This window comes from Cyanistes caeruleus, chromosome 3 (assembly GCF_971803275.1).
Source record: "Cyanistes caeruleus chromosome 3, bCyaCae1.hap1.1, whole genome shotgun sequence".
Classification (NCBI taxonomy): Eukaryota; Metazoa; Chordata; class Aves; order Passeriformes; family Paridae; genus Cyanistes; species Cyanistes caeruleus.
The window spans coordinates 18,326,133-18,351,490 of NC_141703.1; the positions used below are offsets into that span (position 1 = coordinate 18,326,133).

Here is a 25,358-nt window from a genome sequence, read left to right on the forward strand (position 1 = left end):
TAACATAACTTGAGAAATTATTGTCTTTCAGTGCAATGCTCTTTGGTGGCTGCAAGAACAAGTCTCGGTTTTAACATCTCCTCACTTCTCACTGATTAGCTAAGGAATGTTAATATTTCTAACAAAGCTTTCACATGTAGTTCATATGCTGCTGAAAAGTAGTTTGACACTGTAACTTTAGGACCAAAATATGTGATCAAACAACATAATATCTGAGGATACTTGTGGAGGGTTTTCCAGATAAGAAGCCCTCCTGTCTGTACAGAGCCAATTATTCTTTACTACCAGCTGTTCAGAAGAAGTATAATGAAATTTTAACAACAAATAGGCTTTTTAGGAACTAAGAAGTATCCAGAACCTTAGGGTGACATGCAATTATATGCCTTCAGCTCATTATTTCAGTAGTAACATTTTGTGAAAGATTGGATGTGAATATATCCTGTCTCTTAATGTAAATGCAGGAAAATTTATAAAATATCTGAAATAAAATTATTCTTAAAAGCAAGCACAGACATGAATATATAACACACTAATGGACAGTGAGTGAGTCCAGGTTAGCTTGTAAGTAAAAACTTGTGAAAGGGGAGCAGGAAAATCAAAAAAGTAAAAGAAGGAGCACAAAAAAGCCCAAAAGACTCTTCAAAAGCATTTTGTCCAGGAGAGGATAAAGAATAGGAAGAACATTTGAACTGAGTACTATCAGGAAAAGGTGCGCAAAACAATCAACAAAACTTGATTTTTCCTGAGCTTGGGAAACCAGAACTTTTGAAATTATTTGAAAATACTTGTACAGAATTGCATGGCAGTAACATTTGTTCATGTACATTCTACCTACCTGGCACTGAATACTTTTTTTGGCTAGTTGTCCTTGTCTGAAAGCAGCTTGGGCAGTGGGAAATTGTCAGCTGATTTAACCAGAGAAAAATAGTTCAAACTACAAGATTTAAGGGATAGATTTTACTGAATGTACAGAATAACTTCCAAAGAATCATGTTAACACAGTTCATATCAAATGCTTTGAAAGATGGCAGTAGTGTTGAGCATTTATAACAAAGAAAATATGATGATCTGCATTGTAGAAAAAAATAGTCTGGCTACAATCATAAGAAGTGACTGTACAGCAATTCCCCTACTGAATTTGGGAGTGTGCTTCAATTGTGAACCATATCAACCTCTGAAATGTGTCTTTGATCCAGCTTAGCATTTTTAGAAAAGTAGATGTTGATAAAATATTTTTGCCCAGCTTATAAAACAACTAGTAATATTTTAGAATTAGTGGTCTGAAAAACAAGTCTTAGCTTTGAGGCTTCCTCACTGGTGTGAAATATATGTCAATATTTGCACATCTCTTCTGAAGTTAAACACTTTAATTCTTTGCCATTTGCCTTTCCCATTAGCTGGCTGAGCTAGTGTGCATATGGGTATTATCAAGAATTATGCATTTTGGGGCCTGTTTCCAGTCTGAGCAAAGCAGTCTGATTTCAGATAGGTCACTCAGATGACCTGATAAGACCAAACAACTTTTCTGTTTTACAGCTGTAGACACCTGACAAACTATTAGAGATAACTGCACTTTACAACATGTATCCTCTTACTGTGTAATTGTATAAAAAAGCAGAGATATTGTGAAATAACTGGCATGAGTGAGACTTTATTATGAATCTTTCTTATTACGGTGGTACCCATCAAGATAGGGACTGAATACTGTGCAAACAAATAAAACTGAATACTTTGCATTTCTCATCTATTGGACAGACTGACTGTCATCAGTTCTGGAAAAATGAATTGTATAATTTTTAAGGATTCTTCCTAACACAAAGACCATTAAAGCCAGAGGAATGACTCCTTTGTAAATGTTGTTGATTTTTGATTCAATTTTATAATGGAACTGTAGCTTTGCTGTTCATGCCCTGAGTAGAGAACTACACACATGAAGAATGTGAATGTCTTCTCCAGTGAATGTCTCCCCTCAGTCTGTTCCACGCTGCTTTTCTTTGGCTGTCACCACTGCAGAAAGCAGCTCACATGTCCTGGAACTGGAGGACACAGATGTGGCAATTTAGGAACTTCCAAACACTGACGTCTTGGAACTCAAACCACCTCCTGCTTGGTCATTCTTATCAGATACCTTGGCAGTCTGCTCGTTCAGAGTCATGCTCAGAGGCAAGGATACCAACAACCCCGTGAGATGCTCTGACATTATCACTGGAATCCAGAGAAGAATTGCTGGCATAAAGTAGACAAAATAAATCTAAAAATGGGCCTGGAGTTGTGCATGTAACTAGAAAGATCATTGATAGTTTAGCTAGAAAAATGGAATTTAATTTCCCCACAGCAATCTATGAATGTCTCATCTTTCCTTTATACTCTTGCCTAACCATGTCTGGAACCTGGACAGGGGTGAGAATGGACTGGGAAATATTTCACATATGGGAATATATGGCATATATTTCAACTCTGTGTTCATGTATGTATGTTCATGTATCTTGCAGGTGTAATGTCAGTAGTTGTCAGTTACTCACAGACACATTCTTATCTTTTATCACTGTTCACATTATCTTGAACTTTAAAGCCTGGAAAGAATACATTTTGGAACAGCAAACACCTTCTAGATCCAGGTGCAACGCAGTGTGTCCAGGAATGCTCAAGGCTAAGTCCTTTTGCAACTGCAGTTTTGTTACCTTGGAAAAAACAGAACTGACCATTGTTTAAGGAAGTTAAGTAGAAGTTGCCTTTGGTTCTTACTCAGCTGAAAGATGTGCTGTAACTCTGGATATGTCACTGGGAATCCATGTCCTGTGTACAATATGAGAAAGAGAAGGAAAGTCATACATTTGATTTGTATGGCTTCACTCAGTACTAGACCTGGATAATATTTTAAATTTTTCACAATTAAAAAAGCACTGCTCAAGGCTGTTTCCTCAGCTGGCCTGTAGTTCCAGAGTCTGACAGAAATGATGCAGGTGTGTTGAAGAATCAGACTGAGAGGAATTACACATTCACAACACTCAGATGATGTTGGAGGATTTATTTTTTCTGAGTACTCAGACAGTTTCCTTGCAATTATCTTGCACATCATCTTAGCCTAGAAGCAATGCTGTGGAATAAATGAAGTAAGAGTCACTGTATATTTTTTCCTTTTTTTCTTTCATCCTTCAAGAAGCCAGTAGTGATACTTATTTATATTTTTTTATCTTGTTTTTCCAAAAAAATAAACTAAATTCACAGTAATTTTATCTGAGGGTGTTCTTTCTCATTCTGCTCTTAGAATCATTACATTGCTATGCAGAGATAACAACTTACTGAAATGTTCTGACATTTACAATGGCCATTTTCATTAAGTTCTCTTCTTGAGTATCCTTCTGAATTTTGCTTTGCAGTCATGGTGACTTTGTAGGTCTCAAGGGATCATCTTTTACATAATTTCTGTATTCCATTGCTCTATGGGCTAAAAATTTTAAACAGAGAGAATTGGAATTGTAGTAGCTATAGTTGAAACAACAGGACTATTTAGAAATTATATATGATAAAACTAGAGTTATATCTGAGGAAACCAGAAATATTCAATACAAATATTCTTTGTAGAGTATTGCTGAAACCCACAGTATCTCCATCATAGTTCTGAAATATCTTGGGTTTGGAATTTCTATGCCCAAACCTACCCTCCTTAGAGAATTTAGTTGCTCACATTTACAATTTATGTTTGGAAATGGTCTGTACTTTACCAGATCTAATTAGCATTGTACAGTAGATTTTATTTATAAATATCATTCCTTTAGAAAGCTTTTTGTCTCAAGAGAACTGCATATTGTTCCATTAGCAAGCTTCTCCCCTTCTGATATATTTTTGTGGAAAAAAGAGCATGGTTTAAATTTTCTGGCTTATCTATGGTAAGTCCCTGAAGATGATGGGACATTTTTGGCTGTAGGAGTTGGCACTGGCAACACTGCTAATAAAAGTAAAATATCATAGAAATTAACACCAACCCAAATTCACCTCTGAAAAGAGCATCAGTCAGTTAGCAATAAAAATTGAGGTCTTGCATGTGGCTTGCTCTGTCAGTTCTAACATCATCTGGAATATTGCACATTCATCAGGTACTTTGTCATGACTTTGGCAGAAAAAGTAATGAATGGAAATGAGGAGTTTGTGTGCCTACATCCATTAATGGTTTCATGTACTTACATGCAATGCTGATATGCTGATGGCTGGAATCCTTGAGCAGCCACAGCAGGTCACAGCAAACCCTGCAACCCATTTTCTGAGCCTTATAGCTCATTTTTCATACTGCTGGTAGCTCTTACTACATGGAAAGGAAATTGCTGATTATCTATTTTTGGTATGATTAATCTTTGTGACTTTAGATTCCTTTTTACAGCCCATAATATCTCTGCTCTCAGTATGTCCTCAGGAACTCTTAAATTAAGGAGCCCACAGTTTATATGAGCCTGTCTGCTATATTGTCAGATGTTACCTTTTGCCCATTAATGTCTTTTGAAGTTCTTGATTTCTAGCCAAATATCTGACAGTAAAATCAGTATGATGCTTCTATCCCATTTCTGGAAATAAGTTAATTAGACTCCCTTAGGGTCCTGAAAAAAAAGCCTCTTATCTTTTGTCAGGTTAATTTCTGCTGTATCCATTTGTGTTAGTGCTATGTGAAAAAATACCCTTATTCTATTGCCTATTTAGTTCACCTTTTTATTAATTTTTCGTTGCTCTTCACAGACTTCAGAATTTATCTTAAAACAAGTAATCTGGAAATTAGAAAATAAGATCTAAAAAACATATTTCTATTAATCTTGCATCTCCTCAAAGCATAAATCACAACAGCTATTACAGGGAGTTAAGCTCATGTCAGAGACAATTTTGAGAGGAAAATTGTGCAAGAATCAAAAAGAATGGGAAGCAGGAGAGAAGACGCTCCTGAGTGTTAGCACTTGTTATCATCCACAAGGATGTGCATCAGCTTTCAGAAAAGTAATTTTTCTTTCTTTTATTTGTACAGCTCCTTCCAGTTTAAATGAAATGATGATTTGCTGAGAATTGCTACTGATAAAAGCATAATGGTTTGAAAGGTCTATGAAAGGCAAGTTAATGAAGTGGAGCTGTTTAGTCTCTTCATTCTGGTCACTATGTACTCAAAAGTAAATTGCTTATCTCTAGTTCTGCCTTATCTAGGAAATGTGTGCATTATTGCATTTAAAGATGGTAATTTTCCAATCAGAAACACGCCTCATGATAGCTGCAGTTGTTTATCATTCATATTAGAATTAGAATAAAGGAACATAAAGTTAACTCCAGTATAGCCAGTTACTCCAGTAAGTTCCTTTGTTACATAGAAAAAGAAAGCATAATCTACAGATATGCATATTGTACTCTTCTGGTGTGGTAGTGGTCTGTTTGTCAGTCTTTATACGGGTTCATCCACAGCAATGCAAAGATTAGGAAGTGATGTTTAAAAATACCCTGTGCCTAGCTAAGAAGAACATAGAGCTGACACAAATTCATCTCAGAGGAAAATAAACTAATGGACCTTGAAGTAACTGAAAATACAGTGCCTGAAGAAAACATAGCAAGGAATAGAATCAACTTGCTATGTTTGATTATACTGTAAAAAAAATTGCAGTCCTCACACTAGTGGGTTGAAGCAATTCCCAGCTTTCATTTTGCTTTGCTATTAAAAGACTTCCTTTATATCTCAAGTCTCTGGCCCCATTTTCTATGGTGAAACAAAGCCATTAACCAATTGATAACTCTACCAAAATGTGACTTTATTCCAGTGAGGAGCTTTGTATGTGGCTTTTCAAAAGTGAGAACTCTCAGGAGTTCTCAAAGTGCATTCAGTTGCCCACAATTGCTTCGGATAGGCACTATTCAATAAAGTCAATGAACAAATTTACAGATAAGAGTCAAATAATAAGATCAGAAAAGACAACATCTCCCACACTTAAGAGTAGTGTAAACTGGCCTGAGAAGGACCCAGGAGGCCCTTATTGAGTTCTGAATATTGCTGAATTGCAAGGCTAGCAGCTGCACTGCTGTGTAAGTACAATAGAGCAGCATCTGTTGGCTAACACCTCAGATTAAAGAACAGCCAGTCTCATAGGAGAGCTGCTTTGCTGTTTTTTTCTGTGCTTCCATAGCAACATAACCTCAGCTACAGCCTTCCTCTCACACCAACATAAAGCAAAATGCATTCATGCTTCTTGGCTCACTAAGAGCCTACTCTGTGTATGCCTTCAGCATCCCACTGCACAAGTTCCCTGGCAGCATCCCACTGTCACCATGTAAAGGGAGATGCTCTGAGTGTCAGACACTGTGTCTGTCTCTGATCTTCCTCATTGCCTGCTCTTCCTTATTCTCCTTTTGCCAAGAGCAGACAGTTTTGTGAGAAGCTCAGTTTTCTTCTCCCACTCCTGAATCCAACACATTCCCCCTGCCAGGGGTCCTGTGCTCAGCCTGTGCCCTCCAGGATTCCTGCTCAGGGGCAGGAGCAGCACACACGATCTGCCCTTTGCCTCTTCCCTGTGTAAGTGTCCATCCCTCAACAGAGGGGCTGAGCAGGGCTCTTGTGTTACTACAAGCCTTTAGTGGAAGCAGTCATTTGCTTGGTAGGTAACTTTAGGAAGTCAAAAACACCTTTCATATTTCTCCCAGATTATTATACTCTTGGCAAGAAGACTACTATTGCCTGGGATTCTAGAATTCATGAATGCCTCAGGAAAAAATATCCTAAGAATCATGGGTGGAGAGAAAAAAAAATACCTAAATTCTCTTGAGTTCAGCCTAAAATTTTACAAGTCAAGCCTGGTGCTGCACTCCTTCCAGAATTGTGGGAAGAGAAGAATTCAGCTTTAGTGAAGATTTTGGGGGATATCATGCGAGTGCATGATGACCTCTCATGTGGTTTGGCTGGCGCCCTCAGCCCTCATCTTGTGAGGTGGCCACAGGACGGAGTCCCTGATTAGTGTGAATCATCAGGACACTTGATGCTTTCATGTTCCTTCCATGGCCTCTCCTAAAGATGTAAATTTCATTCAAATTAAAAAAGAAAAAAAGACCAAAAAAATCAGGAAAATGAGGAAGATTCCAGGAGTGTTTGGGTGGTCTCTGTTTCCTTTATGCTCCTGATTTCACCAAAAGTTGCATGAGCCTGTTCAAGTACCCGTATTTTTAATTCCTTACTAGTGTAGCAAAATCCTTCCCTCTCACTTTATGTGCTTTCACACTACAGACTACCTGAATATATTTAAGGATATCATGGTCATATTCTTAAGGAGAATATACTTAATTTAAAATCTTTCCTATAATGCAATATTCTATGATTCAGTTTTTGATGCACAGCATAACATATTTATACAATTAAGTTTCTTATTAAACATGAAAAGCCAGAAAGCATTCCTCCTGATATATTACTATCCTACTTCACATCTTTATTTTCTTTCTTTCTGAAAGAAGTTGCCTTTTGGGATGTCTTTTGGGAAGCTGCATTTTTGAGTGTCAAAAGGAGTCTGGGACTCAACTCTTCTGGTTGAATTATTCCTCTGAGATTCACCATCAAGATTCCTTATATTTCCTTGTCAAGGTCCAGCACTGCAGGTTCTGAAGGGGCTGCTAAGAATTTGTTTTAGATACTGAAAAATAACAGTCTGGGGATACAGTAGGAATTGGATCTGGACTAGCAGTATGATTAGCCTATTCTAAAGCAGCTGTTATGGATTTTCTACAAAATCTGGTTCCAGATAGGGAAGTGTTTGTTCAATTACTGCTACACATAGCTTGTTCTGCTCCTCTTTTGATAGCATCTGCTATAGCCATCTGATAAAATTTTTACATTTTAAATATGCTAATGTTCATATCATGTTCCATGTATGGAATGAGTTCTTGTATTATTTCTGGTTTTTGGCCTCAAGGATGAGAATTCTGGGATAGATTAGATCTTTCTAATGTGAGGATTAAGCTTTCAGAACTCTAAACCATGACAATTGTAAAAAGTAATTAATATTTAGTGTGATTTCTTTCCTAGTCTTCACAGGCAACATGATTTAAGCATACTAAAGCAGAGTTTTTAATAATTAGAATCACCAGATTAAAGCAGAGGGTTTTTTTTTTTCTTTTTACAGCAAGTAAAAACATTTATCATCAGCTACAGAATCAGTTTTTTAATCTAATGACTAAAAATTGCTGTTTTCACTTTCTGAAAATTTTTGCCTATAGTTTCAACATGACATCAGCTTAGATGAAATAAAGCTTCAGTGTATGGGTTGAAATCATAGGGAAAATTAGAATTATCCTGTTTTTATTTGGTTTTATTATCTTGTCCTCAAGTATAGAGAATTTTCCCTTATATATTCAATGTTACTTCACTTCATATATCGCGTCACTCTTAAAGATATTAGTATTTTTCATGGCTTTTTCGGGCTCTTTTTCAGGCACTTCATGAAAGTCAAAGATATGATCTTTGCATTGAAGAGTCTAAGGGAATGTGAGGGTTTGTGTTAACAGATAAGCTGCACTTTAATTTAAATCATTCTTGACAACATCAAACATCCAGGTGCAACATAATCTGATACGGCAAATTGAAATTGATGTATGAATAGAGTTATCATATATTCAGATTTTCCTAGTTTGATTTTTTTCCCTTACCCAGAAACTTTTTGAAGTCTTTATGTGTGCTGGGTCTGTTTATCCATTGACACAGAGCTGCCTGGTCAGAGGGATCTTGTATAGATACCAAAGTCAGCAGCTGTAAAACTGTATCATTTTTATTGTGATGGTGCAACTATACAGGTAGAGGAAGCTGCAAGGAGCAGATGGAAGCTGGGAGCAAGTTAACACATAAATGGACAAGAGAGAAGTTATCTCTAAAACACTGGCTGCTGCCTGTGTTTCTGACCCCACAAAAGCAAACACAGAGTTGCTTTTCTTTCCTGGCCACATTTTTGCAGACCCTATTTATGGTACTTCACAGGTTACTCTTAGGCAGTTGCTGAAGTGTCCAGGTGCCCTGTAAGAACCTCTCTCCAGCCATGGAGTGCTGCTTTGCAGACTTTCCCCAGCTTGCCCAGTGGAAGTTCAGACCTGAGGATAAGCTGCAGCTCCCAGCATCACTAAGTTCACTCTTTTCAGATACGTTTGCAGACCTGTTTCCTGATTTCACAGACCACACTTTGGAAACCTCTGCCAAAACTTAACTTGCCTAAGCTGTATTGAACCTTTCTGAATATTTCCAGAGCAATTCCCCTTTCCACACAAACACAGGAGATGCCATAGGACATAACAGCATGTGCTGTTCTGTGCCTGGTGCCAGTGCTGCTTAGTGCCGAGAACCAGGGCAACTTTCTCGTCTTGAACTAGTTGTAACTTTCTCTTTTGCCTCTTTCCATTCTTTTCCAGTTCCATGGTAAGGGAGAAGTTGACTTACTTGTCAGGGATCATTTGCATTTCAGAGACCTTCAAGGAATTAGATCAGGGAATCTTCTTGCATTTGTTTGTGGCACTGAAGTCTGAAAGTCTGAGCAGCAGCCAGCCACTTACCACATGAAAAATACATTTTAAGAAGCCAATAGGATGAACACTACTTCCCTATAACTTAGTTTCAACTTTCTCTTTACTCTGCTTTCCATTCTTTTCCTGTTCCTTGGTAACTTGTCAATTAGACACACTCCTCTCTTGCTCTTGCTCAAGAAAAACTTGTTTGCACAGAGAAATCAGTGCACAGTAAATGAAACTGTGAACTTAATAACTGTCTAAACATCTTATGCTATTTCTCTGCTTGAACACCTACAGAGCATTGTATGAAACAACTTACCTTAGAACATACAGAGAGCTGCTTCAAGACTCCAATGGATAACAGGCTGTAAATCCACACACCCCTTTATCTGTATTTTAACTTCTTTTGTGTGTATAAGCCAAAAAATAATACTTCACTAAGAATTTCTGAGCTTAACAAAAATTAAGCACCTAGGTCATGACTAGGAAATTTAGCCTTTCTGTTGTCATCAACATGATCTCTAACTGTAGTATGTTACAGGTAAAAACCATTTCACTGGTGAAATCAGCTGCATACACATTGTGGGAGCATTTCTCAAAGGTGCAGATCCTCTAAAAATCCGAATGCAGCACCAGCAGCAATCAGTGTCCAGCAGCTCTCAGAGAGACACCTTTGGCTGTTCTTTGGGCTTTTCCACTTGAGCTATCAGTTGGAAGTTTATATAATATACTGCAATGCTATACTTCAGTCAATGAGAGCTGGCCTGTCCCCACACAATTGTAGGGTGTCATTTCTTGCTCTGATATCTTCTGTTCTTCCACAAAGGGAATTTGAATTCAGATGGGTCTGAAGATGGAAAGCACTTGAAAAACTTAGTATGATTTCAGAATGTAGAACTGCAACCTGAAATATTTTTAAGGTGCATTCTGTGTTTTTTATTTATTTTGTAGTTTTGCTGATGTGACTCATATTTGCCTGACCTCCTTCTTATGCACAGAGATGTCAGACTGTGACATGCATAAAGAAAATTCAGCTCCTGCTTAATTAAACTCATCCAAGTCAGATCTGGGGACTACAAGGTTATCACCAGTGTTGTGTGATAAGATTTTGACTTTTTAAAAAAATTGTTTTCCATTACTTTACTGTCACTTCTAATACTACAACTCAATTTCTCTCCCTGATAAAATACGTATGACCGTAGCTGTTCTACAGTAGCTACCCTGACTTTAATCTGATGCCTGAAAAAAACAAATTCCTGAAATAGAAAAAAGTGTACAAATTTGAATTTAAAGAGTACAGAGAATCTGAATATAAAATTGATCACTGTTTTTTCTAAGAGCCTTTATTCATTATGCCACTGGTTGTACCTTGAACTATTTCAGTTTATTAAATTCTCTTTGAATATTTCTGAAGTCTCTAATAAAATATTTCTGGAAAATCCTTATTGTTTTATGGTGGATAAACATTAGACTTCTCAGACTGTAGGTCTTAGTGGCATTACTAACACCAAACCTGGCTAAGAGGAATTGATTAACTTGCCACAGATTTGGATGAAGAGTAAGTGACTGGATGTAATTATTTTGAGCAAGTCTTTCAGCATTCTGGTGTTCAAACTGTGGTTGTGTGAATCGAGATCGCCATCCCATGGCTACTCACAGGTTAGTTTTCACGTGAATTCCCCTCACCGTTCCTCTTTGAAGGGTGTTTGTCCTGAAACAAAAGGTAGCACTTTGTCCTCACCATGTATTAAATATCGTGTTTTGCCATGCTGTGCACTGTGTTAAACTTCCCAGCTGCCAAAATCTGCAAATTTAGTTGCCTACAACAGGTAACTTTCACAGCTGTGAAAAGTCACCAAAGGGTAAGAGAGCACAGGGAGAAGATTAAAACAGAAGTATGTCATAGATTAAAAGGAACTTGTGTTATAGATCCATATGTTATAGGGTAAAAAAAATACAGATATTTTCTCATCCTGAAAGAAGTATTTTGGATGCTGCTGCTTGTCAGGCTAAGTGCTGCAGCAGAGCTGTCAAAGGATCATAGAATGGCTTGGGTTGGAAGGGACGTTCAAGATCCCCTTGCTCCAACCCCCCTGCCATGGGCAGGGACACTTTCCACTAGATCACTTTGCTCAGGACACCATCTAACCCAGCCTAGAACACATCCAAGGATGGGGCATCCACAGCTCCTCTCAGCAACCTTTCCAATACCTGTGGAGTGTGTTTTCTAATATCTAATCTGACTCTTCTCTCTTTCCAGAACCTTACTTGGTGAAAAGGCAAACTGTGAGGCTACAGTAGTTCTGTATTTGCATATTACTTCAGTACACTGTAACTTCTCAGAGGAGATGGTCTAATACCTAATATTGTTTAGGGACTCATGATAGCTAATCCTTCATAAATGTTTTTAAAGACACTTTCTAAGGTAAGTTGACATCAGCTGCTCATTCTCCAAGTGTTTTCTGAAGAATGGCTTCAGAGCTCTCCCAACCTAAGAATATAGTTTCTGTTTTCAATAGAAATCCTCAAAGTGAATCCCAAAAACTGGAGGAAAGGACTGAGCAGTTTTCTGTTTATGAAAGTCAAGTAGCTGTTTGTTTAAGACTGCTCGTTGGTACTGTCCCACTAGAAATGGTTACTGCAGTTGCCAATTTTTAAAGAGAGCATTTATGTAGTTATCTAATACAGGTTTCTGCTGAATATGTATATTTCCTTCACTGCATTGTGAAATTACACTAATGAAATCTGAAGACATAGCCATATGTGAAATTTAGTAGGGGTGGTCTGCACAGGAGCAATCTATAAATGTAAGGAAATCAGCTGAAACTATAAAGTCAATACATCTAAATTACTGTGTCTGAAACTTCTCTTTTGAAAATCTCATCTTTGAGTAGAGATATTTCGGTTTACTGCAGACTAAGCTAAAAAATTACTTTACAGCACTATGTAATAAGCTATAATTTAGGAAGTATGAAAAAATATCCTCTTGTGATTCTGGTTTCACTTAATTTAAAAACTCCTTTCTGCAACTATTTACCTCCATTAGCAGCCAAAGGTTACTGCCTTTATCCATTCAATTGGTGCAGGTTCAGTAAGCACTCTTTGACCTGTTCCAATATAAACTTAGGCAAACCACATTTGAACTCTTTTTTTTTAAAGTGATGTAATTTGCATCAAAGCTTTGAAAAAGACCTTTACTGGCTGAATTGGTAGAATAACATTTATATGATACAGCAATAATCAGCTGGAGGAAGGTGGCAGAATAAATTTAGAGCCAATGTAAATTAAGGTGATTTTCTTCATCCTGTGCGGTTCTTGGGTTTTTATTGGCAAAGCTCAGGTTGGACCAGAATCAATGCAACTTGTCTTTATCATTTATCAAAATCCCTGAATTAGATCTTGTTCAGATTTTCTTGGAAAAAAAACACTATTGCAGTACTGTATTATTTTACAGATTAACTGTGATATTATAATTTTTTTTTTCTCCAGAATGTGATGCCAGTCTGCTTTGCTGCTTTGCTAATCATGGATTAGGATAATTAGCCATGCTTTTAGTGCAGTTTAATTCACTGATTGCTAACAACAGAAATTATACAGTAGGTTTATTGATGCATGACCATTCTTAAGCTAGACTGTGGCCACAGCGTTGCTTAAATCTGGTTATATTTCTCGTACCTACATCCAGCCAGCTCTACTGCTGGCATCTCTTCTGATTTAGTCAGTCACATTATACCCTGCAGCACAGCCAAGTATGGCCACATGATGGAACCTCTAAATGTACAAAACTGGTTTTATTCATATACTTTGTAAAAGGAGAAAAAACCATCAAATATCATTTGCTCACTAAAAATGATGGAAATAAACTTTTCATTATTCTACTGTTAGTGTGTATAATGTTCATATGGAGAGAACATGGGTGGTTGATTTTGTACCCTTGAAATCATGTTTGCTATATTGACATGGCAATATAGCCAGTAGGTGGCAATACATATTTAATTTAGTAAAGGAAGGCAACTCTCCAGCTCCAGTTGTGGCACTCAAGCTGGATTTGAGCCTTACCAAGTAACTCAGTCTTCAAGAGTCTTGCCAAGTGTGTTTTGTCAGCTTTGTAGCTGAAGTACCTGCGGTGCAGACAGGCAATTATTTGTCAGAGCAGTCAGACCTGGGACCAAATTTAAGTTCTAGTCTCCTATTCTTCCATGTATTCTATGTCTCATTAGGAATTTTTTCCTTAATATATAAGGAGATATTTATATATATATATATATATATAATAAATAAGGAAATATTTTTCCTTATATTACATAGAAATTTTGAATGTATTCTAAAGCTACTGTGAGCAATTACTTTCCCAAGCCTCTTTTCCTATAGCATATATGTATGCCTTTGTGCCTGTTTTGAGAGAGACTAGAAAGCTGTAGATATGCATTTGTGTGCACACTGGGATTAGAGACATAATATCATCTATGATATAAAATGACCTTTGTTTTCCATGGGTGATGCAGAATGCTATTTTCTATAGGATATGAAGAAGGAAGAACTCGTATATGAAGCACTTAACACTGGTAAGAGTATAAGAGCTGTAATGCTCAAGAGGCCTTAGTATAGAGCATGAAGAGTATTCTCAGATTAATGAGACATTGCTCTTATAAACCATTATATCCAGATTTTTTGGCAACATTGCTACCAGTAGCTGCTCAGAAGTGTATGAAAAAAACACAAAAGGTCTGGTCCTTGAGCTGTCAATTGATTAGCTTTGTTTTCTGAAAACAGATGTCAGGTGGCTCTGCTGTTCAGACCAACTGTTCAGCATATCTTCAGCCAGAAATTTAATATGAGGTGAGAATGAAAGAGAAGGACCAGAGAGAAGAGGGTAAACAAGAGGCAGATGGTCCATGTGTGAAACTTGCAATGCCAAACAGTGGATTAAGATGCTCTTTTAAAAAGCTGCTTCACAACCTGAAAGCAACTGAGAAAAGTTACATTTCCACTAGCTACAGAATGAGCAAATTTAGTCTGCTCTTCATCAGAACATCTCCAATTTGTCAAACTGCTGTAGGAGCTGCTTGCCTAAAAAGAGACCTAACAGCAGTTGATTACTGCTCTGTAAGTAGAGGGAAGCATAAAAGTGCCATCTCTCTGCATGGCTTTGTCCAACCAGTTACCAGACTGGTTATCTCTGGGTCAGAGCTAAGAAACAGGAGACCTCTAAGAGAACCCTTTGGGCAGTCATTTGCCCAGTTGCAACACTGCATCAAAGTGCTTCTTCAGTCAGTGTTCCTGCCAGGATGCTGTGGGATATCCCCTGTGACTGCAGTGCTCTGGTGGGTTGTGCTCACACAGCGAGGCAGCTCAGCTGCATGGAGCTTTGGTATGGAAAAGTGATGTCTGCCAACTTAGTTATGGGATCACGAAGGAAGTCACAAAGGAGACAGAGTGGTAGGAGTCTTCTAAAGACTGCCAAGTCAAGAAGATTGTGGAACAAAGCTTTTATTAAAAAACTGGAAGAAATTCCCTCATCACAGGCCCTGCTTCTCATGTTGAGTCCTGAGCCACTTTGACATCTGCTGAATGAACACCATGCAGGGTGCAGGCAAGTTTTTGTCATTGTACCGGTGACAGCAGTGTCTGCTGCACCTGCAGGGACAATCATGAAAAGCTGAAGGGTGCTAGTGTCCCAGGAGCTAAACTCCTCTCGTGGATGGTGGGAGAAACAAGAAGCTGGCCCCATCTGGGATAAGGCGAAAATTACAGTGGGAGCAGAAAAAAACACCCAAAAAGTCAGAAACCAACAGAATTATTGATAAGTTCTCTTTAGATGTGCTGTGTGTAGCACCAAGTGTGCAAAGAGGTGGTGGTTACAGCTGACTCAGGGCTTCTCTTCTGAAAACTAAAAATGGTTCATATCTCAAGTGTTTCATGGGAACATAACAATATTTTTGTCCAGTTTGGTCAGGAAGAGTTTCTTTGTTCCATGCTGGAATATCCAGGTGGGAGCAAGTCTCTTACAGCCACATGAGATGGTGAACAGCACATTTGCTTGGTGTGAGTTCCACATCCAACACTTGCTGTGACACTATTTACAAAGGGCATTAGAAGTTACTGTGACCACAAAGACTATTATTTAGGGGGCAGAGGGGATGTGGGGGGATGACTAAGGTTATGGATTAGTGTGTCAGATTTCTTTTACTGCCCTTTTTGGAGCTCTTTAAATAATTTAAATATACATTGAGCAAAGAGTTGAACATGACTCTCCTGTTTTGCACGTGAAGTATCTAAACACAGGAAAAAATGTTTGAAGGAATGGAGGAAAGACAGCATCCAAAGTCTCTTTTTCAGGACTAACCACTGACTTTTTATATCCTTGCTGTGTACCACAAGCATAAAGCTTGTGTCCATTCCAAAATTTATTATTGATTATCTTAATTTTATTTAATTGAAAACATTGAAAATTTCTTGTAGAGAAAAATAATCTCAAATATAATCACAAAATGGGGATTTTCTTCCTGAGGCAGTTGCTTTCTTAGAAAAGATGATTCCTCTTCCCGAGCTGAGCTGCCAGAACTCTTCCTTTGCATGAAAGTCCCATTAAAGTGTCACAAATGTCATAGATGGTTGGCAGTGCAGAATCATTGCTACTTGTTGAGTACATGTGTCCAAGTAGAGAATAAATTAATAAATCCCCATCTGAGGATTTGGGGTGGGGTAATAGAGAACTAAATTAAGGTATTGTTACTATCCTAAATATATCTGATACCAAGCTGTAGCAAAATGAACTAGCACAACCAAAAAAACTGCTTTTCCCCACCCAGTGTGGGTAAGAGTGGGCAGTTGTGGGGTGTTCACGTGTAGGGACAGAAAATGCAGTTTTATATCAGGAAAGCACAGCAGGTAAGGACTTCTATTCCTTCTGCTACAGACTAAATTGTGAGCTGTTTGCCTCAGCACAAATTCAGCTGGTGGAAAAAAGGCCCCTATATATCTCATTTCCAAAGGTTTTACTGTGTTTCAGTACTCAATAGTACTGGAATATATGTAAATATTGGTATCTCCTGTCACTCCAGTGAACTTTCTTTTATTGTATCCCTGAATGAACACATTATTTGGGAGTTTACTGGTGACTGGTGTCTCCAACAGTATGACAGTGAACTCCAGGCCTGACCATAACACAGTAGCCAGATTGTGTTGGTGGAAGTTCCCGTTGTATCGTTAGGAGTTTGCATGCTTGAATTCACACTTTGCAAAGCTCTGGAGAAGTGACAGTTTACACAAGATTGCAGAGGATGAAAGAAGACCTTTATTAAGTGCATGTCTAACCAGGATGAATATCTGTGTAGGCTGGTGACCTAGAGGTAACAGTCTTGATTGTGTCTTGGGCACGTAGGAGCAGAATGGTCTCGATGCATGAGCTTCTTTTTTTGGAATTCACTTTTTTAGTGGTCCTAAAGAATGCAAAACCCCTCAGTTTAAGACATTTTTGAGGCTGCAAATGTTCATTCAAGCTTTGCCTCTGAAAGTGCAAGGTGTTTACTTTTTAAATAAACCTCTTTGTAGATTTTCTATGGGTAGCAGTTGACTGATGTTACATTTTTGCCCCCTCGTCACACTAATGCTCAAAGACTTTTATTTTGAGCTATTTGTGCTATAAAGAAAAAAAACAAAAACGGGTACTCAATGCTGTGTCTACTTTTCTAAATAAAACAGGACCAGCATTACAGCAGATTTTTAGTGAAGATTTTTTTCCATTAAAATGACATATTCTCCAAAAGGTATGTGCTATTTTTAAGAAGATTTTTATACTGTAGTCTTTAGAATTAAAATTTAAAGGGAATATTTTGTGGGCTAAAAGGAAAAGCAAGATGTTTAAAGACTGTAGCAGATGTGCTCTTATGCTTAAAGTGAAGATTTAAAAAATTCTTTTAGCAAGTGTAGTCAGGAAAAATTCATCACTTCATACAAATACACTGTGGGCACTGAGTCAGAAATGGGGAGTAATGACATCAATATATTCATCTTAAAAAATGTTTGGTATGAACACATTGTCTTTTCTCTATGCCTCACAAATCCTGAAAATGCAATTCTGTTCTGGATTTTAATTTCTACCAATGAACTGCCTCCTCTCAGTACAATCTAATAATTCATAAGGTACTGCCATGCTGAAAGAGAGAATGAGGTTAGACTCATTAATGGCCCTAGGCTGAGATGTAGCTCCCTCTCCAAACTCCTCTGATCACCCATCTTTGCCTCTTGCTGCTGAAGGGCTGTTCAGTGCATGCACACCAAGCCTGTTTTCACTGGAGACACAGGAGGCCAATTCATTGTCCAGATTCCCCAGTCAGCCATGTGCTTTCTGAGTGCTTCCAACCAATTCATTCTCAGACCCTCCAACACACAGAAGAATTTCTGCCATGTAGGAGTTGGGCAGCTCACTGTGTTTAAGAATCAGAGCTGTAAAATCTCTGTGCTTCTGGTCTCTCCCCATGCAACTGGGATTTGAAAGCAAAACAAACAAAAAACCCAAACAACAAAGTCCTTCCCATTTCATATATAAGAAAAAAAAAAAAAAATCACCTGAGGCCCTCAAAACATTTTAGTGGCTGAAATCTGAAGCCATCTTAAAAAGAAATACCCAAGAAAAGAGAGTATCTATGTGGAAAACAAATATAAGGACAAGATCTATTTTAGCAAAGATCCTACCCTGCTGGAAACCTAATTATTAAAGTACAGGGAAAAGAGTGGACTGACCCAAGCAAAGACAAGTGGTTGATCATCTCAATACACATGCTCAAAGCTCATTTTCCAGCTCAGCTCATGCATTAGCAGAGCAGTAAACACTATGACTCCTATGGAAGAAAACTGAGGTGTAGGTTAAGGTTTCTCTGCCCAGATTTATCACTTGGGTTACTTTCCTAGGGTAACTGTCTCATATAAGAATAGAATATAAATGGGTAAATGAAATAGAAAATCTTTAATAGAATATGGGAAGTTAGTGTGAGACTATTTCCCTCACAAACCCAAAGGAGAAAAACTCTCTAACATCTATGCAATAGATTCCTTCTTGTTTGCATAAAGGAATTCCAGTTTCTTCTCTGTTAGCTGCTTAGTGAGTTTATTCACTGGTCAGATAGGATTGATTATGCCTTACCATTAATTGTCTTGACTTACATTTATGGATTTACTTGTTTCGAAATGTACTTTTACTTACTCCCTGGCTTCCAGTCCACTCTGTCCTAAACAGAAGAAATTTGAGTTGCACACTACTAATGTATTGCAAGTTACAGCACTTCTAATACAGGTTTTGTGCCAGAGTGCGACATTGGTGGTTGGGCTCTTTTTCCCCAGGACCAAGATTGATGAGAGAGACTTGTTCAGGCTTAGTTGTTTATTCTTTCCTTATCTATATTACATATGTACAGAGTACAAGGAGCTACATACACTAAAATAGAAAGGTGCAAAATGGAGAATGAAGAATCTCTCCAAGGTCTTTTATGCGTCTATTTGTCCAGTAATCAAATGCCAGGTAAGTTATTTTTCTTAGTGACCCAAAGACCCAACACATGTGTGTTGCACTGCAGATTTCTTTGTCCTATCACTCATTATTACCAAAAAACCCTTAGAAGAAGAAGATGAAGGAAGAAGAAAGAGAAAGGGACAATGCCCTAATCCCTCCGTATTGTCCCTCATTCTTTAATATAGCTTAAACCCTAATCTCTAACTTTCTCATCCAGTGACTTAAGAAAACTCTATCTACTTACACACTCACATTCCCAGTTTTTCTGCTTAACTTCAAAAGCTGTCTCCATGGTGTTATGCTAAACTCAGTGCTCTCTTGGTGTCAGAACCAGGCACCACAGATAAGGGCTTATTTTCTGTGCTTCTGACACCAACAGTATTGCAATGCCTACAAATCTGGAAGTTGTGCAAGAAGGTAAATCCTAGAATTACAGAATAGTTTGGGTTCCAAGGAACCTTTAAAGGTCATCTAGTCCAATGCCTCTGCAATGAGCAGGAACATTTACTAGATGGCATTAGTCAATAAATACCTTATGCTAGCAGAATGAAGAAGAAATCATCCATCTTTAGAGAGCAAGAAGAATATTTTGTTTACAAGCACCTAAATGGACTAAGCCTGCTCAGCTATGTGTGCTGAGCACCAGCCAGCACCACTCACACTGCCCACAGTGCTCTCACTGGCAGCAGAGACACTCAGGCACCTCTAAGTCTCATTCATTCTGTAATGTTAATTTCCAGATGCTGCAACTGGGGGCAAATTCTGTCACATTAAACATGCCCCAGTGAATTAGCCATCTAATTTAATGAAAAAGGTTTTCTTCTATCAAACACATAAATGTGGTCATTACCATGGTCCTTGAGCATAAGATGCTGCAGTCATACAACAGTCATTGGTCATGAAGAGTCCAACTGCCCCCTACTTTCTACGTATGCTTCCCTGGAAGAAGGAGAAATCCAAACAGAAGAGGCATTTTGTATGCATTTGCAGTGTGTTGCACACACATTGTCTGCTGTCTTAAGATGTGTTAACATTTCTAAATAAAAGAAAAGAATAGGCTCGACTGGTTTTTAACTGGCAGTCTCCTTCTCCTATCTGCCTCCCTGGCTATCTGATGATATCCTGGATGAAGCTGCTCATAAGCAGCTTGGACCTGAGCATGTCCATCTCTTGGTCACAAAACTAAGGTTCAAAAATCCCCCCAAAATATAGATAGATTCCAAATATCCTTGCTTTTGCTTATGTTTAAACCAGCCTTTTGGAAATATGGAAATATATTTGGAAATATATCTTTAAGCAGTGGCTGGGGGTATGTAATTTTCACATATTAATAGCCTAACAGTATCATACAGAATCTATTCAAATCAACAGAAGCTTCACTAAACAGTGCCTGGTATATTACATTTTTTGCTTGCTTCTACCTCTCAACCAGGAAATGAATGTGTCTCTGCTGAAAAAGTGTTTGTTGTTCAATGAACTTTTCAGTTCAAGAAGATCCATCTGTCTTTATTTCATCCATCTTTTCCACTGAAAGAGAGAATAAGTTTCAGTTTTCAAAAATCTGATTATGTGGCTTGCATTGCAAAACAGGCAAAAAAAAAGCATCTGATTAATTTGAAGATTCCCATTAGTGATATAAAGAACACAGTTGGGTTTTAATTACTGTTTTCATACAACCAAGATGATCTAACAAAGCTGGTTATTTTGGTGTTTGCCATTGCTTGTTTCTTTAAAATAAAAGCAGACGTATCTTTAAAATTTTTACATTATTTTAATTACAAACCACTTCAATAATTTCTTTAATCAACTCTGCTATAACTAGTTCAAATTAATTCCTGCCCATAACATCTGGATATTGCAGTAGTGCACATGCTCTATAAAAACATACATTTAGATCAATCATATCCTGAAGCTACATATGGATGAAACTGATATTCCATCACAAAAGAGATGAAAGTGGATGTCAACCTAGCCAAAATGTGCACTAGGTGTGATGTCAGGTACTTAACAAAAAATGAACACAGCCATACTGGGAATTCTGTCCATAGCTTTGATCCTTGACAACTGCACTTAAAAAATGCCATATGCACAAAAGGATGAACAGAATATTGTTCTGCAGTTTTCTGGGAAAGCACAGAGGCCGAAATACGTCAGAGAGCAATACAGGAAACCCAGTAATGAAACACAAATATATTGCTCTGTGAAGTTGCTGTTCAATTTATTCAAACGTTTTTGGGCAGGTCCTTCTTCAGTGTTGAAGGCTAATAAAGGTTCTGTGAACATTAAATCCCCATCTACACCCTTATGCAAACCCCAAAGGCCCATGACATCCCATTTGCTTTTTGGGGACCTCCCAGAGCTCCTGGAGCTCAGAGGGGCGTTAGCTATCTGCCTGTGGGTTGAAAGGCAAATCACAGCTGAGATGGGGTTTAAGAAAGAGTTTCTGGCTGCCCCTCATCTGTGCACATCCTGGCTGGGACTGGAGCCCATCTGTGCAGGCATCCCCTTCATTTCTGTCCTGGCAGGAGAAAGCAGTATCTCCTTCAGAGCTGAGCCTTCGAGGATCAGAGGAGGGTGGATGCAATGTGTCATCACAGGTGTGCAAGGCACCCCGTGGGCTCTAGCCACACAGATGAGATTAATACAAAAAGAAAAATGGGAAAATGAAGAATCCACATTGAATGCCTGGTTTAACAGCCATGAACTGGTCATATTTCAAATACTATTTTCTGCATTCTTAATGTGACTGTGCAATGATGCTTTCTCTTTCATTCTCTTCAAAGACGTTACTTTTAAAACTTCCCTTCACCTTTGGGTCCAAAACTTTGCTTAAAATAAGCGTGGATTCTTCTGCTTTCTATCAGGATGAGAAAACAGTGACACAAACTGTTTTGTGATAAGCTGCTCATATGATCTTTCCAATGTGGCCTGTAATAAGGGAGCAGAGCAAATTTTACGAGGAAGCCCATAAACTTTTCAGCTTCAGTCAAGCCTCTCATTGTGTGCATTTTATTCGTATCAACATTCTTCCCACTCAGCTTCTCATTGACCCCACAAGTCAACACTTGCTGGAAAATAGCACCCTCAGAGAACAGCCTGTTTCCAAATGACCATTGTTCATTTTCTCCTTAGATCTTATCTCACATACATTTCTTCTGAGAGCCACCAGTGGTAATAATCACCTCCTTTCCAAGAACATGTGAGTAAATAGCTCCAGGGTGTTGTTCTTTATGTAACTGGGAGTTGGACTGGGATGAAACAGAGGAGGATACTGCTTAAACAGAGACCGCTTGATTGTTTTGGTGAATCCACAGCACTGCATAGCTGAGCAATATTGTCTGTGTAATTTAAGGGACTGTTTCATTTGTGTCCTTGTCGTACATTGGTGCACAGAAAATTTCTTCCCTGTTCCTGCTCACAGCTGCATGTACGTGTGTAATTTATCTTCATCATGCCTAGGCATAAAGCCAGGGAGGGGCATGGGAAAAGCTGTCCTTCTGACTTTTTCATTTTCCCGTATGAAGAGGTTCCTGTGTTTGCTCAGCTGGGGAGAGTTGCTGCAGGCTTCCTAGGTCTCCCGCTGAAGTGGCACCAGGATGTAGTGCTCAGCCCAAGGGCTCTTCCCAGTGGGAAGGCCAAGCAGCTCCTGCTTTCAGAGAGCAAGGATGTTTTGTAAGTAGCAATGCAAGAACTGAATATTCTGAAATGAGAACCTAACCTCAGGCTCTTTTTGAGATACATCTGTATTTGTAAAGAACAGAGATGTTTCCCAGCACTTTGGTGCTCATTGTTCAGGGCTTCTCTGTGACTCCAGAGGAAATGTCTGGGAAGGAAAACTACCTTTGCAGAAGGAATCCCAGGCTTGGGATGTGAAGTTCAGGCCGGATTCTCTGTTGTTTCTGGATCCTCCTGGAAGGGGAGGCTTGCTTTCACTTAAAGCTACACAAACAAATCCTCTGAATAAAATTCAGCGTTGTTGATTCCATGTAGTGTGCACAAGTGACAGAGGCAGCCTGCTATCCTTACCTTCCTCAGTGCTATCCTTATCCTTCCTCAGTGGGATGCACAGATCATGGATTACACAAAAAACGGCAGGAGACACGTTGCCTTCCTTTAAGAAAAACCTATTGTCTTCCTTTAAAAAAAGCCACTCCCTTAGAGGCCCTTTCCAGCAGCAGCCCGTGGTGCAGAAACTCGAAATCACGGACACATGGAACAGGAGCCGCCGTGCCCGCCCCACACGGGGCTGCACAGCCCGGCCGGGATATCGGGGAACGGGCCGGGGGAGCCCAAAACACAGCTCGGCTGCGCCTCGGGAACCGGCTTTTCCTCCAGAGAGACTGGGCTGGGCCGGGGCTGGGCCGGGGGCTGGACCGGGGGCCGCACCGGGGGCTGGGCCGAACAGGGGGCCGGACAGGGGGCCGGACAGGGGGCTGGGCCGGATCGGGGGCTGGGCCGGATCGGGGGCTGGGCCGGACAGGGGGCTGGGCCGGACAGGGGGCTGGGCTGGACAGGGGGCTGGGCCGGATCGGGGGCTGGGCCGGACAGGGGGCTGGGCCGGATCGGGGGCTGGGCCGGATCGAGGGCTGGGCCGGACAGGGGGCTGGGCCGGATCGGGGGCTGGGCCGGGGCAGCGCTGCAGTGCCGCCGGCCGCCAGCAGGTGGCGCGGGAGGACGCGGGCTGGCGGTCCCGCCCCGCCCCGGGGGTGGGTGCGAGCCCGCGGTCCCCCCGGTCCCCCCGCCCCGAGCGGGCCGGGCACGGCGGCGGGGAGGGCACCTCCGGGAGCCTCTGACAAAGGGAACCCGCCCCTGCGCATGGGGAGGGGCGGTGCGGCTGCTCGGGCGGGAGGGATGCTGGGCTGCGGGCTGTACGAGCAAGGATGCGACCTGCTCCGCGGCTCCGCCGTCACGGACTTGGCGGGAGGGAAAGGAGCTGGTGCCTGTGCGGTAAAGGGGACCGACCCTCAGCGGCTCGTCCCGCAGCAGCAGCTGTAGCACGTCCGGGGACATTTTGGCAGGCTCAGGCAGCTGAAAGGCCGTGCGGGGCCGTGCGGGAGCGGCTGTGCCCGCGCACTGCGGGACGCGCGGGGCGGGAGGCAGAGCCTGCGCTCAGGGAAAATCACAAGCATGCAATAAAAAGCCCTTCAAGCACCTAATGGCCTCCCTTTTATCTCTCAGTAGCACGGAGAATGCCCAGACAGCCCGCGAGGAGCCCCGGCTGCTGTCGCTGAGGTGGGGTGTGCCCGCTGGGGCAGCCCTGGCTCCAGCGGTGCGGGCGGCGCTTTCCCCGCTCCGGCGGCCGCGCTGCCGGGAGCGCTCGGCAGCCACCGCCGCCCTACGGCCTCGGCGCGGCCATCGCCAGCCTGCCAAAAAGCAGCAAGCTGCAAGTCTTCTCTGCCGAGTACGAGATTTCCATCGTGTCACAGTGCTAAGCGTGGCAAGAAAAGGAACAATTTTTAATGCGAATTCTTTCAGACTTTTGTTTACGTCTTTGGCCAAAGCCCCCGAAAGCAAATAGTTTGCGTGTTTTAAAAGGTGGCAGAGTAGTTTTTTAACTTCTGGCACTTTTATCAGTATATTTACACTCTGCCCTTGAACAGCATTTGTTAAAATTACCAAGCACTGTAGTATTTTTCCGATTACCTAAGATCAACAGCCTCATTAGTAGCTGGTTTAATCCCTCAAACCTCTGAATATCTGGAGACATTTTAGAGATACATGTGAACTGTGTACCTTGGTCTTCATTTACTTGATGCAGCAGAGAAAACCAGAGCGCTCTCAGCATTTGGGAGGAACCAAGGAATGCACTGCCCCTCTTTACTAAGGCTCACTAGCATACAGCTTTTTGACCTTGTATAATACAGGTGAAGAAGCTACTCAGCTACTGTACAGATCTACAGTTATCTGTCCATGAGATATAGCCCAAGAATAGGAAGAAAATGTCTAAAAATTTTTTGACAATTCTATGTACTAGAATTTGAAGAAAACGTGTGAGCTGTTCTCTGAGCCATGTTTCTTTTGAGTGTGGCTGAATGTTACTGAGATATAAATTGGCTGCAGCAGGCCAGCAAACATTTTTTTCCTGTAGTCTGCTGAAGCAGCATTGTGTACTTTTTTGACTCCTTTTTCTTGAGGCTACTCCCATTTCAATGGCATCTCAGAGTCTTGTAATATTGTTATTTGTGTTCAAGGTCTACAAGCCTAAAGTTTCTAAGGGATCAGATCTGGTACAGGACTGAAGAAAGGTGACCTCTTAGATCCCTGGTCTTGGGCCTGGGATTTTCAATATGAATTGGATGCCTAAATTGCAAGTATAGGTAACAGGGGAGGTGGCTGGAGCTGGTAATCAAAA

General features: G+C 40.2%; 1 long non-coding RNA gene across 5 annotated transcripts; it reads right to left on the reverse strand.

Moving 5' to 3' along the window:
- Positions 1 to 1,560: 1,560 nt before the first annotated feature.
- LOC111922818 (uncharacterized) lies at positions 1,561 to 23,439 on the reverse strand. 5 transcript variants are annotated; one of them, XR_002860735.2, is made up of 5 exons: positions 23,033 to 23,391; positions 20,428 to 20,533; positions 19,857 to 19,945; positions 3,304 to 3,448; positions 1,561 to 2,796 (listed from the first exon to the last, which is right to left on the reverse strand). It is a non-coding gene; the product is annotated as an uncharacterized LOC111922818 (long non-coding RNA). The 5 variants fall into 5 exon arrangements; XR_002860736.2 differs by lacking the exon at positions 1,561 to 2,796 and having other exon boundaries at positions 3,014 to 3,448; positions 20,409 to 20,533; positions 23,033 to 23,439; XR_002860734.2 differs by lacking the exon at positions 1,561 to 2,796 and having other exon boundaries at positions 3,014 to 3,448.
- Between the last annotated feature and the right edge of the window lie 1,919 nt (positions 23,440 to 25,358).